The sequence below is a fragment of the Fragaria vesca genome, linkage group LG3 (assembly GCF_000184155.1).
Source record: "Fragaria vesca subsp. vesca linkage group LG3, FraVesHawaii_1.0, whole genome shotgun sequence".
In the NCBI taxonomy this organism is placed as follows: Eukaryota; Viridiplantae; Streptophyta; class Magnoliopsida; order Rosales; family Rosaceae; genus Fragaria; species Fragaria vesca.
Genome location: NC_020493.1, coordinates 10,859,163 through 10,877,780, shown reverse-complemented (window position 1 = coordinate 10,877,780; position 18,618 = coordinate 10,859,163). Strand labels below are relative to the sequence as shown.

The window sequence follows — 18,618 nt, the reverse complement described above, 5'->3', positions numbered from 1 at the left end:
AAAAGTTAAAAATTGGAACCTAAGAATATTAATTTTAGATACGATATTAATGAGTTAGATATGAATTTATCATCTACTATCTATAATGAATAGTGGTGTTCATATGGTCACCTAATAACCAAAAAAATCATAATCAATCATCATTGGATGTAAATTTAAAGGTGAAAAATAGACCCGTTGTTACTACCAGCTGGGACAAATCCAAGACACTTGATCTAATGATTCCAATCCCTTGTGAGATCTGGACTTAAAACATAGTTTGTCACTGGTGGCTCAAATCGACCTCCATCTGCAAAATGAAATGAAAGTCTCGACACTGATCGAATTGTGTTAGTATACATAATTGTATATTGTCATTCCTACACAAAACAAAGAAACATGAATGATTTGACGAATATTGGTTTTAATGTTTACAGCTAGGTGTTGCTTGAGAAAGAATGCATGGGAATAAAGTTCTATTCTGATTTGGACTTAATTCCTTTTTATTCTGATTTGATCATTATTAGAGTTAATCTCTTTATAGTCATCTTGGTCTTTACGTGGTAAAGAAATCCTAATTGCATCAAAAGATTGTTTCATTGATGTGATATGTTGATTACAAGATTTCTCAATTATCTAATTGTGATATAAATAATAGATAATTTCACTTTACTACTTTGAACTTTAGGTCTAAAATCAGTTTGATACCTCATCTTTTTTTTTTAATCAGTTTCATACCTAAACTTTCAAAATGACATCAATCTCGACCAAAATGACTAAAATAGCCCTGGTTAATCTTTTTACCCTCTCAGAGTTAAGAATGGTAACGGCGACTGCCGGGGGAGGAGGAGGGGCTGCCGCCAGGGCCCATTGCTGGTGGTAAGGGTGGATGTCGGCGCCAGCCATGTGGTGGATTTTGGAGAGAGAGAGAGAGAGAGAGAGAGAGAGAGAGAGAGAGAGAGAGAGAGAGAGAGAGAGAGAGAGAGAGAGAGAGAGAGAGAGAGAGGGTAAAAAGGATTAACCATGGCTATTTTAGTCATTTTGGTCGAGATTGATGTCATTTGAAAGTTTAGGTATGAAACTGATTAAAAAAAAAGATGAGGTATCAAACTGATTTTAGACCTAAAGTTCAGGGTAGTAAACTGAATTTTTTCCTATAAATAATTGTGTTTATTCTGATTTGATCATTATTCTGATTTGATCAATTATCTGATTTTTATAGCCATCTTGGTCTTTACGAGGTAAAGAAATCCTAATTGCATTAAAAGATTGTTTCATTGATGTGATATGTTGATTACAAGATTCTTAATTATCTGATTGTGATATAAATAATTGTGTTTATTTCTTACGTCCATTTTGGAATGATCCTATACTGAATAAAATTCCTAATTGGTTGTCAATTAGGTATGAGGAGTTAATTGCAAGAAGACGTCTTGCACGAAAAGTTCTGGACCTCTATAATAGAGGCGCAGCAGCTTATTTGGAAAACAACCTTCTTACACATATTTTCGTTGCAAATTATATTGATAGAAAATGTCACAAGTTTAATTGTTCCGTGTTAAGTTGAACTTGTTTATGTGATTGAAGGATGAAGGACGTGGTTAGTTCCTTCGAGATTGAAGAAGAAGAGTGTTTCAAACATATCTGCTAGGGTTCTAGAGATAGTAGCCACGGTTAGTGCTACAAAGTTTATAATTGACTCGTTCTTGATTCATAGTGAATTTTCTTTTCAATAAAGGCTTTCAAGAGTTAAAGCCCCGACAGAGTTTTTCCTTAAATTGAGGTTTCACTGGGTAAACAAATTGTTGTGTTCTTTATTTTCGTTTCTGTCCAGTGCAACGAGGACTGTTTCAATCCAGATACCCATAAAACACCCATCCTAGTCCCTTTAAATTGAGACTCGTCAAATCCTGTGGCATTTAAGCAGAACTCAAACGGCAGCCCATCTAAGATGAAACTACCATATTTTTTGAGATAGCATCTGTATATTCATCCATAACAGCTTACAGCTGTTAAGGTTAGCACAATGTGTAATGTGTTGGTTGTGCCTGAATCTAGAATTACACCCCCACCAGTCTTTATGTACCATACTTGACTTGGTATATTTAGCAATGTGCTCCCGATTGAGATTCCGGTTACATTTGCGCCGTAAAAATCTTTGGCAGGTTTGGTCATAACCAACTGTTTGATTATTGCCATCAAATGCAAGATAACTCGTCACACTCCTGTGGCTCTAACGATTCATTAGGCAATAAGAGAACTTGCCAGCAAACTTATAAACCCAAAATGAGTAGTCGCCCAAGCCTAAACCCAAAATGCCATCACCTTCCTCAATTGTATTCTGTGCAGCCAATTGTCACATTAGGCAGCTTTGTTTTACTACCATTTCCGAGGGGTTCTTACAGTGTCATATCCAAATAACCCTTCTACTGCATCCCCTCCTATGTAGGAGTATTTGTATCTGCAAGGAGACGATGGGGTTGTGCAGTTTCGAACAAAATTTATGTGTGCAAGTCCATGGCTGCACATTCCATCGGAGCATGGAATAGCTAGGTTTGAAGGTCGAAGATAGATCACCCCGAAACACCCTCTTGTTAAAAAAAAAAAAATGTAATGACTCGTCGTGATTGTGTTGGTGTTTCCTGTTTGCCATCATTTTTTTGTTGTCCTCCTTTGTCAACGTTATATCATAAGAGCATTTTATCAGTTTATCCATGTCAAGTAGTTTCTTGTATCTACGTATGTATGTTTTATTTACATATGTCAATGAAGTTTGAACTCATAACATCAAAGTTGTTGGTTAAGCTAACTAACCAACCAAATCACGGTTCATCGGTAATTTAAAGTACATGTTAGGTGTATATCAAACCCATAAGTTTAGTTTGGTGGGATCTACCGCCTCCATGTAATTTTATTATTTGTGCTTATAATCATCACTGATTAAGTTTTATTTTCTTCCTTATTAATTTACGTTTCAGTGAACTATCTGTATGAAAGGCACATAGAGATATAATAATTTTCCCTTGTACGACTTGTTTTGCGTTTTTGTGAATATGGTTAACATTCATGTGCTTTCCGCTAAACATTCATTCAATTGAATCAAATGACAAGATTTCCAGTTTCTCAATACTCAAGTTAATCCAAAATGATTTATTCCAGGTAATGCGAAGAGAAATGCAGTTCAATAAGCTGTGAATACAAGGTAATGCATGTGAACAACTTCACAATCTACAATTACTATGCTATAAAAAGAACCTATGTTCTTCTGTGAACATTTATTCACTATATTTCGAAAAGAAATTGGCGGAAATGGTTTTATGAACCTATATATACCGGTAACAAATTGAAGACAGTTTGCCCAATTTCTCTAATTTCTGTTTTCCCAGTAACTTGAATCAGGATTGACTGGATAAAGATCATTAACAGATGTAGATGAAGCAGTCCAAGGACCTTCGGTTGACATAGTTTGCCTCTGGCTATTCTCACTCATGTTTTCTGCAACATTGGACTGAAAATGTTTCCTCATTTCATTGATCTCCTCCTTCGATGCATTTGGATCCGAGACCAACTCTTGGACAGAAGCTTTGCCTTCAAGCATGCTAACCACTGAAGACATCATAGGCCTATCTGCTGCAATGACATTAGTACAAAGAAGAGCCACATTGATTGTGATCATCATCTCTTCATTGTTAAAGTCTGAGCCCAACCTTGGATCAACTAGTTCCAGCAAGTTCCCTTTCTCTTTTAGAACAAGTGCCTGGAAACAAGATTAAGGATTTTAATTCATTATACAGTTCTCTAGACTCTAGGTATGCAGGCTCCTTTTTTATTGAAGAACCAATAAAAATAAAATGAACCAGGAAGAAATAGATTACCCAATCAAGAAGATAAAAGCATTCTTCCTTCGTCCGGTACGTTGTATTGCTCCTCCCACTAACAATTTCCAGCACAACAATTCCAAAACTATAAACATCGGCTTTATCAGTCAAATAACCACGCATCGCATATTCAGGTGCCATATATCCACTGCAAAAACAAACTCACATATAAATATATTCCCACTTTTGAAAAACAAACAAAGGTATAACAAGACCAGTAAAAATTTGTTCCATCTTCTTTTTCCTATTTCTATGGATCGCTTGAGGTGAAATCAGGAGTAAACTATAAAGTAATCAGATAATAATACAGCAGGCAGGACTTACTAAGTTCCAGCAATTCGGGTGCTTATGTGGGTATTATCCTCTTCATCAAGTTTGGCCAATCCAAAGTCAGATATCTTTGGGAAAAGATTTTTATCAAGTAGCACATTAGTAGCTTTGATGTCTCGATGAACGATCTTCAACCTTGACTCCTCATGGAGGAAGGCCAAACCTCTTCCAATGCCAACACAGATATTGTGCCTTGTTGGCCAATCTAACTTTAACTGACTTTCTTCTGGGCCTTCAAGTTGTCAAAATAAATAATTAGTAGCTATCATAAGAAAATCTTATACATCCACTTCCATGAGCTAACAGAAGGTCTAGACATAAATACTTATGCTGCAGAAATATTTACCAAACAAAGCGCGTGCAAGACTATTTTTTTCCATGTACTCATAGACAAGCAATAATTGATTTCCTTCAATGCAGCATCCATATAGCTTAACAAGATGAGGGTGTTGCAAAGCAGAAATCATGCCGATCTCATTCACAAATTCACGATTCCCTTGCTTTGATTTGGCAGAGAGCTGCTTAACGGCAATTATGGTGCCATCTGATAGAAGGCCCTGCATTCATCAAACATGGTGAAAATCTACTTAAAGAAAAGATATCAGTTGCAGAAAATGAATAGAAATGGTCGGTTCTGATGAATACCTTGTGGACAGGACCAAAACCACCTTCTCCAATCTTATTAGCTGGGTCAAAATCGTTTGTGGCAGCTTTGATTTGCCTCAAGGTAAACTTACTAGTTTGCAAGTCCACACCATTCAAATCTGTGTAGGAAGTGAATAGATGTAAGAATTAGTTGCCAAAGTTTCAGAATAATGTAACATATATTATTCTGACAGATTTGAGGCCTAAAATTTAACAAAATTCACCTAAACTGATACTTTCGACAATATTTCATATTTTCATATATGTTGGGTAAATGAAAAGAACAGTATTATGACCATCTTACGCAGCCTGAAAATTTTGAAATTAATAAACTATTTCAGTATCTCAAAGTCTCAAACTAACTGCAAATACCTTGTTCGAGAGTCCTTTCTCGTCTTAGAAAACCTTTCCACCAAAGAATACCAAAAATAAGTAGTATAATGAAGAATCCTCCAGCCACAATTCCAACCACTACACCTACAGATATTCCACTTCCATCTCCACCTCCTGTCAAGGCCTCTACCGGGGGTTCAAAGTCTGCCAGAAGAAGACAAGCGTTAGTATATGGTAAATGTTATTGGTAGGAGTGCATTACTCAACCAGCTACCCAATACACAGAGACACAAAACGTTCGATCCTTTGAGGGGAACCTTAAGACAAGTAGATAGTAAGAAGAGTAAGTAGATGCAGTTCTTTAATTGGCAATGACAAAAAAAAAAAAAAACAATAACTGTGTAGACTAGTGTCAGAAGCTCCTATAAGAGGATGGAAGCATGGAATATCCTTATAATGAAACTCTCAATGGTCTAACTCTAAATACAAGGAGAAAAACAGAGTTGATAAAATCTTAAACTTACTAGGATCTACAGAAATAGCGGAGATTAGAGGACCATAAATTCCTCGTACAGGGATGCCAGTGGTTCCTTTTCCAGCCCAATATAAACGGATCTCCAAGGTATTACTAGTTATGTTAGTAGTGAAGTTTTTTACAACAGGTATACCAAACCCTCCTGCTTCACTGGCAATGTTAAAATCCTTCAGCACCAGTGACCCCTGCAATAGAGTACTTAGTACTATTAGTTAATATTTCATTCCACGTTTAACAAAGCTTCTACAGAATTTACTGTATTGAATTTCATGTTAACTTAAAATTCCTACATAAGAAAGTCAGGACAGTATTTGCTTTTAGTTGACCAAAAACAAAGTAATGTTTGTTTTGGCAACATTTGCTGAATATCACTTCAGCTGATATATGTGGAAATATGTCGTACCTGGATATAAATATCAAATATACGCCTTCCCAAGCTGCTATATGTTTTGTCATTTTGAAACATTATTTCAGCAAAATGGAGGTTCACTGTATAAATTCCATTTCCCAGACAAAACCCATAATATGTTAGAGAAATAGGAGAAAGGCGTGCGTTCAAATACAGCTGAGGATTGGTTATAGAGAGTCTAGATGAATTAGTCCAGATAAAGGTATCTGTAGGACGATCATCGTCAGTGAAGAAACCAGTGTTGCTTGACGCCCAATTTGTACTGCTTTTGTAAAATGATGATGGCCCAGAAGAAGCTGTATCATCCTCATATGTTGCCATTGTGGCCCTTGTGAAGTTTTCACTGAGAGTTACTTCTTTTCCGCCACAATTTATGTGGAGAGAGTACAAAGCTAGGATAGAGAAGCAAAAACAGGTTAGTAGCTGATGAGAATTGAAAAGAAAGGACCATAGACAGTTAGAGGCTAGAACATACTGAACCCAACTTACTTTTTGGACATTTTGCAATTTTCAAACACGACACAGAACTGCAAACAGAATAATAGATGATCCAAAAAGATCAGTAAGAAAACATGATAAACCAACCGAGTGCATATAGATCTTTGAGATTCAAGTAAAACTTTTATGCATGCTTCCGAAATACTATAATCTTACGAAGTATTTCCCCTTGAAGAGCTTGCAAACAAGTTCCTGTAGTAATCAATATATTCATAAGTTAAGCTACAAATTAAACATGAACAAAATATAGCTAGCAAAGATTGACATCCTTACAAGCCTCCTCGTGGTTGACAACTGACGGCCCCTGAATTAGTGGTGAAGTCATTATATGAAAGATCACTGCACAAAAAGGCTAATGTAAACGTATGTTCACCAATGAAATGAAGGAAGAGGAGAAGGATGAGCATTTGTTATTATAGATTTTCTAGAAGAGAGCTTACATGTTGTCTCCTTTCAGCCAATCAGGCACGGATCCAGTGAGCATATTTCCAGTCAAGAACCTAACATAATTTTCACAAAAAGAAGTGTTAATCGTAATGAATTTCATGAATAAAATTTTCTAAAATAGATGACGAATTCTGATTCCTTAGATCCATTTTTTCTTCTCCTGATATTCAAGGTGTATAGATTGGCACTAACAATCGCAACAAATATTACATAAAGTAAAATGTGCCTCCATATAGCTTATGAACTTTTCCAATGCCTTGACAATTCACCATAAAATTTGGATCTTGAGTATCAGATGCCAATACAATTTGTAGCATCTTGCATGAGAAATTGCTTTTTCTTTTTTTGTTATCATAGGTTATGTGATTGATAGGATGAATGTTCAAAAAATATATATGTTCTGTATACGAATATCATCTCCTGTGATGCTTGATAGGGGTACTCGAATCCTTTATGCCCATTTATATCGAATTCTTGCTTCATTCAACATACTATACACAAATTATCTCACTTATTACTTAGAAACACTCCATTAAAGTCCTACTGTTAGACAACCGCTACACCCCAAAACCTAAAGCTAACAGTGGAGTGCATGAAGAGAGCAGGAAAAATAACATTATTGATGAGAATCACTCTAGCTCTAATTATAAACCCCATAGTAGTCAGTAAAACAATCAAGATTGTTCTGTTATTCATTGCTTACATGTAATCCACATTTGCTAGACCAGAAAAGCTGCTTGGAATTTCTCCAGTTAGCTTGTTGAAGCTGAGGTCTCTGCAAAGATTCCATTCAAAGAAAATGTAAACATGATCCTTTAATTAGTACGGTAGCACGTATAAATAAGAAAATTTATAGAAGGCAGAACAGAAAAAGAAAAAAGACATTGTACTAACAAAGTTTTCAAAGTCGTCATTTCCCCAAGATATTCAGGTAGCTGTCCACTAATATTGCAATTCCGCAACATCCTGTAACACAGACACTTATACTTGAGACCCTTGAGTTGGTAAAGACGTCTGGTGCAGCCAGAGATTAGAGATGTGTGCTATATGGAAGTATTAACTCACAGTGTCTTTGGTTTTATCAGATTCTCAAGTCGAGGAAATGATGATTCAGGTCCATTCAAGTCGGTAATTCTCCTGCAAGTATATTCGTCCATGGATGTAAATAAGTTACATAATCCTAATCTATTCCATTCTAACAAACAAGCCAATAATAACAAAAGGTACTAACATGTCAGTTAATTTGGTCAAAAGAGAAATGCCGGAAGGAATTGGCCCTGTCAAGCCACTAGCCTGAATCGCGCTGTTCACAAGACATAGTGTAAATTAGTGATGAATTGAAATTTCAGAATCAAGTAGTTAAAGTAATCATGAAAGACATGGTACTCACAGTTTATCAAGTTTTGTCCAGTTCTGAATAAAATTAGGTATCTTCCCAGAAAAGGAATTGTCACTAATCCGACTGCACAACACAAAGGGAAGAAGAAAAAATGATTCAACTATTCTCTGAATGAGATACATAATGACTAAGTCGGGTGCTAAGGACAACATAAATTAAAGAAAGAAAATAAATTAAGGTAAGAAAGAAAAAGCTTACAAGTCCTTTAGTGTAGACAGCTGAGCAAATGTTTCCGGCAACTCCCCAGTAAAGTTGTTTGAGGTAAGAAGACTAAACCAATTAAAGGGATATAGGTTAAAAATATAGATGATCCAAAAGGTTACACAAAAACAAATCCGGAATAAACAAAACATCGGGCTATGATGGCTGAAAGTTCTAATAGGATGGAGATCTTACATTCTTTCTATGTTGGGCAAGTTCCCAAGCTTCGCGGGAAGAACTCCAGAGAAGCTATTCATATCAATGGCCCTGCATAAAACATATGTAATTCCATTCATAAAAAAGTTCAAACATCAAGTAAGCAGAAAAGGACACAAATGTTCTTATCAAGACTCACAAACTTTTCATGGTGGTGATGTTTGCGAGTTCAACTGGTAGAGAACCTGTCAAACGGTTTCCGACAAGGGAACTGCAAGAGATATATCTTACATGTTAAAACCATAAAAATATCAAATAAAGAATAAATAACATCAAAATGACTATATGAATATGAAAGGCACAAAACACCCATATCTAACATTTAAATATTTACTATCCAAATGGTGCGTGATGGGACATTGTAGATATACAAACCTGTCTTGGATTCTTTGGTTAAGAAAGAAATAGATGAAAGAAAACTGAGTGGCAATTAGAACAACATATATGAGCATGACATGTTAATGAGTATTGCATATGCACATATGTATACAGATCGAGGGAGAAAACAAGTACATGTTCAATAGTGGCAGGGCACCCCATTCGGGAGGGATGGTGCCATTCAGGTAGTTACGGGAGAGGTCACTGAAGCAGAAAGAGAGAAAGAAATGATTGTCATTGCCTCATTCAAAACTGAAATACAGATAAATTAGATGATGAAAAGAATATGACTCAAACTTGAAGTAGTGACAGTGCTCTTACATTTCTTGGAGATAGGGGAGCCTGATCAACTCTGGAGGGAGTTTTCCCGGCAAACTCTGAGATTTCAAAACTCTGCACTTCATCAAAAGAAAATGGTTAGATTATATATCTCAAACGCCATATAACAATAAACTGTGCCTAACAGGAAACTCAACCACTGAACTAAGACCAAAACAGATAAACTACTCATGAATTACCAAACCTCTACGAACATAAAGTTCAGCTATCAAGTCCAATCCTTATAACCACCATGAGCAAGGACTACTGGTTAACCTGTAAGCGGAGCTTCATCATGCAGTCAAACCTTAATTTACTGTTGTTACTTGAGGCATCATTCTAAATGTAATTGTCATTTCATCATTCATTTCATCTAATAATAAGAGATAGTTCCTACTGTCATCAAAAATAATAAGAGATAGTTCCTACTGTGACTTTTTTTGGGGAACAACTTGCATGTGCTTTAGGACAACCAACTTGACTACTATGAACGAAAAACAAAGGAGAGTTCTTAGAATTAAAAGGAGCTGCCTTTCTCTATGTCTGCTGTGTCTACAATATGAGATGCTTCAAGACCAGGGAAAAAGGGCCAGCTATATATATACATGATCTAAGATCCTCTACACTGGATTAATGGCTTTTTAATTTCTTATGTGTTTTTTTCTTTCTTTCTTTCTAAGTTGCATAGTCGACAAGGTCATGTAACATTTGGGTATACTTTGTTAATCCCAAATCCCATTAAAATTTACATGTTTGATAATAAGGACCAGCTATACGATCTAAGACCCGTTCTTTTTCATGTTCAAATCTTACTCTTGTAGTCTTGTTCACGTCTGTACACCATAAGTTCCCAGGTTGCAAAGAGGAGAAAAGACGTGGCAATTAACTTGGACCATATATACACTAGTCAACATGAGGAGTTGTCTCAGACAATGTATGATAAAATAACACTAAACCAATAAATAAAATAAAATAAAAATTTGAACAGGAAAACCAATAGATGTTTGATCCTCCAAACCCAATTGGATCGGTCGACTTGTCTAACCAGGAGTCTGATAGATGACTTGTATCAGCCTAATAAGACAGGCATGTCTAAACCAGGAGGCTGATAAGACATGTCTGACACTCTTATCTCTACACAGCTCATCTCCATGCCACTGTCTCTGTTTGAGTCAACGTTACGGGTACAGTGTGTCTTTTAGACATAAATCGACATTTGATGGCTACGGGACATTTTCTTGTTTTCAATATTCTATACACACAAGAACAAGACCTCCAAGACCTTCACCTTATGCGTTTTAATCCTTTCACATCAACCCCTCTAAAATCATCTATCGTTTACCGATCGACAACCTAATCGTTTACATGACATGATACGAAACATTTAGAGATCACAACAAAAAAACGAGAGAAAATTGCATGAAACTAGCTCTAATGTGTAACATATGAGTTATGAACTTATGATCAATGAGTTAAGTGCGCGGATCACAACTAGAAGAAAAGCCTGTTTCTTTACGATTCATGTCAAATTCATACGACGGAAAACACAACAATTTGGAACTCAAACTAACCTTCTTGGGGTGTCAAAATGTTCACCCCTAGCTCTACTGAGTGAGCAAGATTGGATTTATCCAAAGAAAAGTGAGCAAGATGCCAAGATATATAGTAAGAGAGTAAGTGATACATACATGCTTGTGACGTGGCAGACAGTAGAATTGGGAACCAAGGTGCAGTTGCAGGTGACGGCATCTTCGGATCCTTTCACCGGTTTCAGATTAGCCCACCCGTAAGCGCTGCCACAGGGATCAGCACTGAAATTCCAGTTCGTCTTCCCCAGAGTCTTTGCTATGTCCTTTAAAGCTTCAACTAATTCACATGAACAACAAATATATTAACCATCATGTTTACTACGAAATGATCGAATGCATAAACGTAAAGAAACCGGTTAATGAGCTACCTTCATCTTCTGGTAATTGAGTAGCTCCGAAAGCAAGAGTTGCAGAGAAAACTAGCAGGAGAGGCAGAACAACAAGAAGCTGGGAGGGGGAGGAGAATGAGCAGCTCATTTTCATGATTATGGCGATCGAAAACTTTTCACATTTGAAGGGCTCGATCAGGATGAAAGGGAAAATGTTGAGAGCTTATAAGCACTTTGGATTTGAAGCTTTTAATTTGAATAGAAATGGAGAAATTAAGAAAGAGTAGGAATTAACAGCGAGCTAGCATTGTGGTTCGAAATAGGATAGAAAGAGGGAATTGATATATAAGAGGGAATTGAAAGGAGTAGACTTGACCTCGATCGAATGAAAAGTCAGCATACTAGCTAGAAAACTACATTACTACCTACCTTGTCCTTTAAACAAGATCGAACAAATTAAACATAATTACATGTTGAGTATATATTTTTCTTACAACTTGCTCTTATCCTATTAAAATTCCTTTTTTATGAATTGTAAACAGAAATTAAATTTGTAGAAAACAAGTGCACTTAGTGACTTAATTGGCACTTGAAAATTTAATTAGCTGAAGTATATTTCTGGGATATAATGCTGCATGATGTACCATATGCAAAGATATCAAACTATACTATATATCCTTAATTAATTTGCTGCCTAAAATGAAGTTAACGTAACTATACCATTGTGAAATACATACTACTATACCATTGTGAAATACATACTTAAGCTGCATCTAAATTAAGAAGACCCACTTGAACAATAGCTAATACGATTTATATATGTGGTGCATTTGCAGATCGATATGCTTAATGTGCAGTTTAGAGTCAACTAAATCAAGAGTATATTTCTACGTCAATGTGATTTGACAGTAGTACAGTGCTGTATTGCATTGTCTGTAACAATAATATGATTAAAATTAAAGATGTCTTATTTTGAATACCATTCCACTTGTGAATTTCTAATGCGTTTGATTCCTCTTTGAAACTAGCTTCATGTTATCTACAACGACTCTTTATATTTTGTTAATCCAACAAACCGAGCCTACCATTGCAGGAGGATATAAATTTCTTAGATTTTCATCATGGTATAAATTATTAACTATCAAGAACAGCTCTAATATACTTGTGTCCTTTATCAATCAATCATATTGCTTAATAGTTGACTTAGACTTTATAATTGACAGAATTAATTAACTAAAAAGGCTTGCACGCAATTATATATGTTTACATAAAAAACAATTGTTGTGTTTTCATAAACCAAGCTCATTCGCTCGGGATATGAACCTTTTGTCCCTAAAACAAAAATAGTTGTTTGACAATTCAAGTACCAGCAGCAATGATCTTGAATTAATAACTAGGTAATGCATCTTAAATTATATTTCAAATAACCCTCACCTCGTGTGACACTATATATCATTCTGAAATGTAAGAAACGATCCATGTATGTGATATGCATGTCATCAAAGTTCTCTTAATTACTAGACAATTTTGCACGTTATAGAGTTGAGAGATCGAGCCTACTAGTTGCAGGTGTGGGTTCTAAGCTTTCTTCTGCTAAATGAACATGTTATTCTGATCGAGCTCAAGAGTACTTCTCACTTATAAGAACACTTACAATGTTACTAGACTAAATATATAGTAGTAGTAATAAGGTAAATAATCGTCTTTAGTCGACTAAATTAAGTTGAATTTAAGATAACTTGAGACAAATGGTTATTAGCTTATCGATCAATAAGGAGAACATTAATGATCATAATCGGCTTTGCAATGAAGCAATACAATGTTCTAACTTCCTAAGAGCATATGCAGCAATAGGCTTAGGCATGGCAGCCTTTTCTGTCTTTTACATCAAAAACCGTATGCAACAATATGAAACAGTTGTAGGCAATGTACTAGGGCCCACCTGCCCAACCAATTGAAGAGGCAAAATTTGCCTCCCTTGTTGCCCGACTTCTCATCATATGGTGGAGCCCATTCTACACACTTATATTATTAAACAATGTAGTTGAATGAGATTTTGAGATGAGAACCCAACGGAAAAAAAACGGTAACAATGTAAATTAAATATACAAAGCATGGAACGGTAGAAAAAATCTGCCATACAAAATTTCTATATATACCCAATGTTGGATTGGGCATTCCTACAACCTTATTCATCTCTTTCTTGTTCATCTATTTCCTTTCTCTTCCGTTTCTTGTTTGCCATATTTTCCTTCTCTTTCATTGCATTCTAAATATGGCTAATTGGCATCCATGTGAAGAAATTCAATTGTGTAGATCATGGGTACGTTTTACTACATGCACCATAACCGGCAATCGTCAATCAAGTAACAAGTTATGGGAAAAAATTCATGGCGACTTTAAGGCAAATTGGGAAGGAAATCCTGACGATTGTCGAAGCCAACAAGGCCTACAATCCCATTGGCGCAATTTGAAGGCCACACTCAAAGTTTGGCGTGAATCTTTGCAAAAAGCCGCACACAATCGACGAAGTGGTGAAAATCTAATGGATGAGGTAATATGTTTTTGACAAATATAATTGTGTTAAATTATAAATTAATTATATGTAGTTGTTTTAATTTACTAATTTTTTTTTCCTTCATATGTATAGTACGTCCAAGCTCAAGCTAATTATGCCGACAAAAGTAAAAGGAAAGAGTTTGATAAACAAGCATGTTGGGAGGAAGTTAAGCAACATCAGTCTTTCATGGATCCACCAAGAACCCCTCCTCGGCCGACATTTGACTCGGAAGAGACGGATTCTCCCACTAACTTGGATGAGGAAGAAGTTTTGGAAACACCACCGAGTCCATCTGCAAGGCCACCGGGAATAAAGGCTTCAAAAGAAGCAATAAGAAAAGGAAAGAAGAAGCAAGAGAAAGATGACCGTGTAGCAATTGCAATAGAAAGTCTTGCTCGATCCACTGCTGCTACTGTTGAGCTAATTAGGAAAAGGGATGAGGATTCCCGATATCACGCGGCAAGAGTATTGGCACTTGAGGAGGAAAAAGAACACACAAAAATTATGTCAAAAGATACTACTACCTTGTCTCCGGGTTCAAAGCTATGGTGGAAAAAAAGGAAAGATGCGATTAAAGCAAAAGCAGGAGAAGATGTTAGTAGCAGTGTTGAAGACACCCAATGGTTCGATTAAGCCCCATGATTTTTATATTTGAAATTTTGTTCCTAGTCTTAGCATGTTATTTATGTAAGTTTTATTTTAGCGAATAAAAGTTTGACATTATGAAATTAGTATAATTTATTAATAACAAAGCATACATTAGACAAGCATATTTAAATTACAAAAACTTGATCAGAAAAATTACAAAACACACTACGTGACAATACAATTGCCACTTATTTATGAAAAAAACATACCACACAGTTAGACAAGCATTAATTAAAAATTAAAAATTAAACACTCTCAAATTGACAATACAATTGTCAATTATTTAAAACAAAAAAAGTCCAACATCCACTTCAATCATTCTTCAAGAGCTTCCAAAATTCCAGTTGTGCACAACTAAAGCATCTTGAAGAGTCTTGTGGAGATAGGACGAGTGAAGTTGTTGCACCCGGTCAATGAGCTGTGGAAGATTTTGTCCGTCTCTTCCCACTGGTTGGAAAGGAATAGGACGTCCTTCATCGTCCAAGGGACGATCATAAACGTTTGCTCCTGCTGGGTTCATGTTGTCAATCTCGTTAGGCTCTACAAAGTCTTCTTCAACAAACTCATCCTCTACAATCATGTTGTGAAGAATAATGCAAGCTACCATGATGCTTCGAAGAGTCGACAATTTAAACAAACGAGCACAGTGACGTAAAATAGCAAAACGAGATTGAAGAATACCAAAACACATTTCCACATCTTTCCGATATGCTTCTTGTTTTTTAGCAAAGAGTTTCTCAGCAAAACCTCTTGGGTTCGGAATTGTTTTGACGAATGTTGACCACCAAGGATAAATTCCATCAGCTAGGTAGTATGGGTTGGAGAAGGTAATGTCGTTGACCTTGAACGTCACTGAAGGGGCACTTCCAGAGATGACACGTTGGAACACTTTCGACTGTCCGAGCACATTGATATCATTTTGAGCTCCAGGAGTTCCGAAAAATGCATGTCATATCCATGTGTCGTAGGACGCCACCGCTTCAAGAATAATTGTTGGGCGACCTTTACGACCAGTGTAAGCTCCGGCCCATCCAGTCGGACAATTTTTCCACTCCCAGTGCATACAGTCAATGCTCCCAATCATGCCTGGAAAACCACGCTTATCTGCTCTTTGAAGAAACCGGTGGAGGTCTGCAAGTGTTGGAGTGCGAAGGTACCACTCGGAGTAAAGAGTTTCCACTTGCTGGCAGAATTTCTTCAAACATTCCAACGTGGTGGATTCCCCCATTCTGGTTATTTCAGCACATTGATCGGCAGCAGCACCGTATGCAAGCATACGTAAGGCACCTGTCATTTTTTGCTGAGGTAGGAACCCCATTTTTCCAGAGCAATCAGGTTTTTGTTGCCAGAACGTGTCGTAGTTGCAAAGGCTCTCCATGATACGATTAAAGACTGACCTTCGCATTCTATACCTCCTCCGGAAGTCTACTTCCTCAAAGATTGGATGTTCAATGAAGTAATCCTCCATAAGATATTGACCACGTGACTCCCTGTGTCTTTTGACATTCCGAGAACGATTAGGCCGTGAACCACGCCCTCTTGGTGGATCAGAGGAATCATACTCGGCTAAAACTACAGCAAGCTGAGCATTTATGGCTTGGATTCGCTCAATATCTTCTGTACTCTCTTGTTGCCTCTACAACAACCAGTTGTTCAACTCTTCCATTTAAAAGTTAAAACATCAAAAATGTTATGAAGTGTTTGGGTGGAAGAAGAGATTTCAGAAGAAATTCAGATGTAGAATGAGTTTGTGGGAGTAGATGAGGAAGTATGAGATATATTTATTGACAATCATGGTACACTTGAAGTTAAAATAACGACATGTGTAAGATGTTTATTGGCCGGAAATCTTATCTGAAATCAAAGATAATTTTGTTATGAAGATAATGGTTTATCCGAGATATACACGTGTCAACTTGAGATTGGATAAAATCTTATCCGGATGAGATATTTTGTCAATAGCAATTTATCTTGTATTTGATATATATTTTAATTTAAAGATAAAGCAATATATATCTAAATATAATTCAAATATTATCAAAATGATTTTTTTACTTAAAATAGTACATTGTCTTCATGTTATTGCCTTCAACTGCTGCATACATAACATGAAGGCAAATGTAATTTATGTGAATAATATCTGCCTTTGTTCAAACTCTGCCTATAGGCATTGCCTACTGCTGCATATGCTCTAATACACGAACTGCATGGGCTGCTCATCCTGATATGTTTAGCAAATTAACTCACATTTCTCTCCATGTTTTCGAATGCGTTTTCTATATATTGTTCTTTTGAGATTAATTTCCTCTTGTTAAATTGCACCAACTAACTTGAATAATAATCCACAAATGCCTATCAATATAGATTCATCTCATAAGGGTCGTGAACGGCGTACGTTCTAGCGAGCGACGTCGTATTGTTCAGATTAATTTTCTTTCTAATTAAGGGTGACTTTGTGTCGCATAGCTGGGGTTCAACTGTTCAAGTCAATAATATACAACTGGCTTTCGAATTCGATAAAAGGATGATGAGTCAGCTTCTTTACAGTGTACGGATTTGGGGTTTAGGGTTTTCATATTCAACGACGTAAAATTTGGATGGAGACCCAAGTGAGAACTGATTATTAATTAATTGCTGCTGCAGGCACTCCATGGTCCATGCATGCCATGCAAGCTGGCCAAGTGCCAATGGTATTTGACTCATCGATTAATAAAATGTAATTAGAAAACAAAATGATGATCGCCATCGAATCCATCTTTTAATGTCTGCTTAAGGAATATATACGAGTATATGAATAGCTTAAGGAACTGTTTGGTGACCTAGCTTGTTAATTAAAATAGAGTTCATAATTCCACTTTTTTCTTTCAAAAAATTTGTTAAATTAATACGTGTTTAATTTCGTCACATTAAATTTTATTTCAGGTATCTGTTTTTTTTAAAAAAAAATTATTTTAAATTAGTAAACATGCCTTATATATATCTACTGTTTTAGACGCTGTAGAATCAAAATTATATATCGTATTTTTTTTTAAATGAACTTTGTAAGTTACATGCATGCATATTTGGAAAAAGTTTAATCCCCCTCGCCATGACCAACTTTTTTCTTCTAAGGAAGTTTCATGCATGCATATCTATTTCGTTTCCACTTTTGCATGCAGAGACTAATTCAAAGTTTGTTTCTCATTAGCATACTACAATATTGATGATTATCAAATTATCGATGCAGGTCTAGAATGAATGAATGATTCTCCAAAAGCACAGAGACCCCATATATAGGCCCCATAACATAGTAGAGTTTCTGGAACTGATATTCTTAATGGATCGATCTTTGGACTCCATCTTTTCAAAGTAGTCGACTACAAATTAAAGCTGTTGCGTGTGGAAATGTCACTCACCGATTCATTTGGATACATTTTCTAATTTAACTGCGAAAGAAGCTTCAAGGATGATCTCTACCTAGCTACGGGGTTTCGTGGCCGGGTTTGCCATTCATAGTTGATTTCCATGCCACTTTTTCCATAAGAACTTAAGAAGACGTACCTGGATTGAAGATGTCTAAAAAGTATGGTCTTATGTGACTCGTTTGTGCTGGGGATATGGGACGCTTATGTAACTTTAAAATATGTAATCATACTTTTGTGGTTTACCAATTACATATTTGGGCAGTATTTCTCAGGTAAGGATATATTTATTTACTTTTACGGTGTGAATTTCCACTTTAAACTTATTTTTCAATCGAATTTTCACATCTCCACCGTCTAGTATTTAGAAACTAATGTATAGATCATTTCTGCAAAATTTCAGCTAATTTGGTTATCATTAAGGCACTCAAAACTGTATTTTTCTATTATAAACATGAACGGTTCGAGTTCGACAGAATTATGTTCATTAAGGCACTCAAATTCAATTAAACCAATGGATGAACA

The 18,618-nt window shown here is 36.1% G+C and overlaps 1 pseudogene across 1 annotated transcript in view; it reads right to left on the bottom strand.

The window, feature by feature from the left end:
* Positions 1 to 18,618, bottom strand: part of LOC101292394 — a 1,325,780-nt pseudogene that overhangs the window by 15,487 nt on the left and 1,291,675 nt on the right. Inside the window, exons 225-250 of the transcript XR_184374.1 lie at positions 15,669 to 16,328; positions 15,099 to 15,587; positions 11,524 to 11,656; positions 11,255 to 11,432; positions 9,570 to 9,641; positions 9,384 to 9,452; positions 9,010 to 9,081; positions 8,850 to 8,921; positions 8,652 to 8,723; positions 8,445 to 8,516; positions 8,286 to 8,357; positions 8,120 to 8,191; positions 7,949 to 8,020; positions 7,758 to 7,829; positions 7,048 to 7,107; positions 6,881 to 6,946; positions 6,764 to 6,799; positions 6,599 to 6,636; positions 6,104 to 6,501; positions 5,690 to 5,885; positions 5,205 to 5,369; positions 4,833 to 4,951; positions 4,513 to 4,744; positions 4,182 to 4,419; positions 3,855 to 4,005; positions 3,350 to 3,736 (exon numbers count right to left, since the gene is read on the bottom strand). The product of XR_184374.1 is annotated as an uncharacterized LOC101292394 (transcript). The remainder of the gene's footprint in view (positions 1 to 3,349; positions 3,737 to 3,854; positions 4,006 to 4,181; positions 4,420 to 4,512; positions 4,745 to 4,832; positions 4,952 to 5,204; positions 5,370 to 5,689; positions 5,886 to 6,103; positions 6,502 to 6,598; positions 6,637 to 6,763; positions 6,800 to 6,880; positions 6,947 to 7,047; positions 7,108 to 7,757; positions 7,830 to 7,948; positions 8,021 to 8,119; positions 8,192 to 8,285; positions 8,358 to 8,444; positions 8,517 to 8,651; positions 8,724 to 8,849; positions 8,922 to 9,009; positions 9,082 to 9,383; positions 9,453 to 9,569; positions 9,642 to 11,254; positions 11,433 to 11,523; positions 11,657 to 15,098; positions 15,588 to 15,668; positions 16,329 to 18,618) is intronic.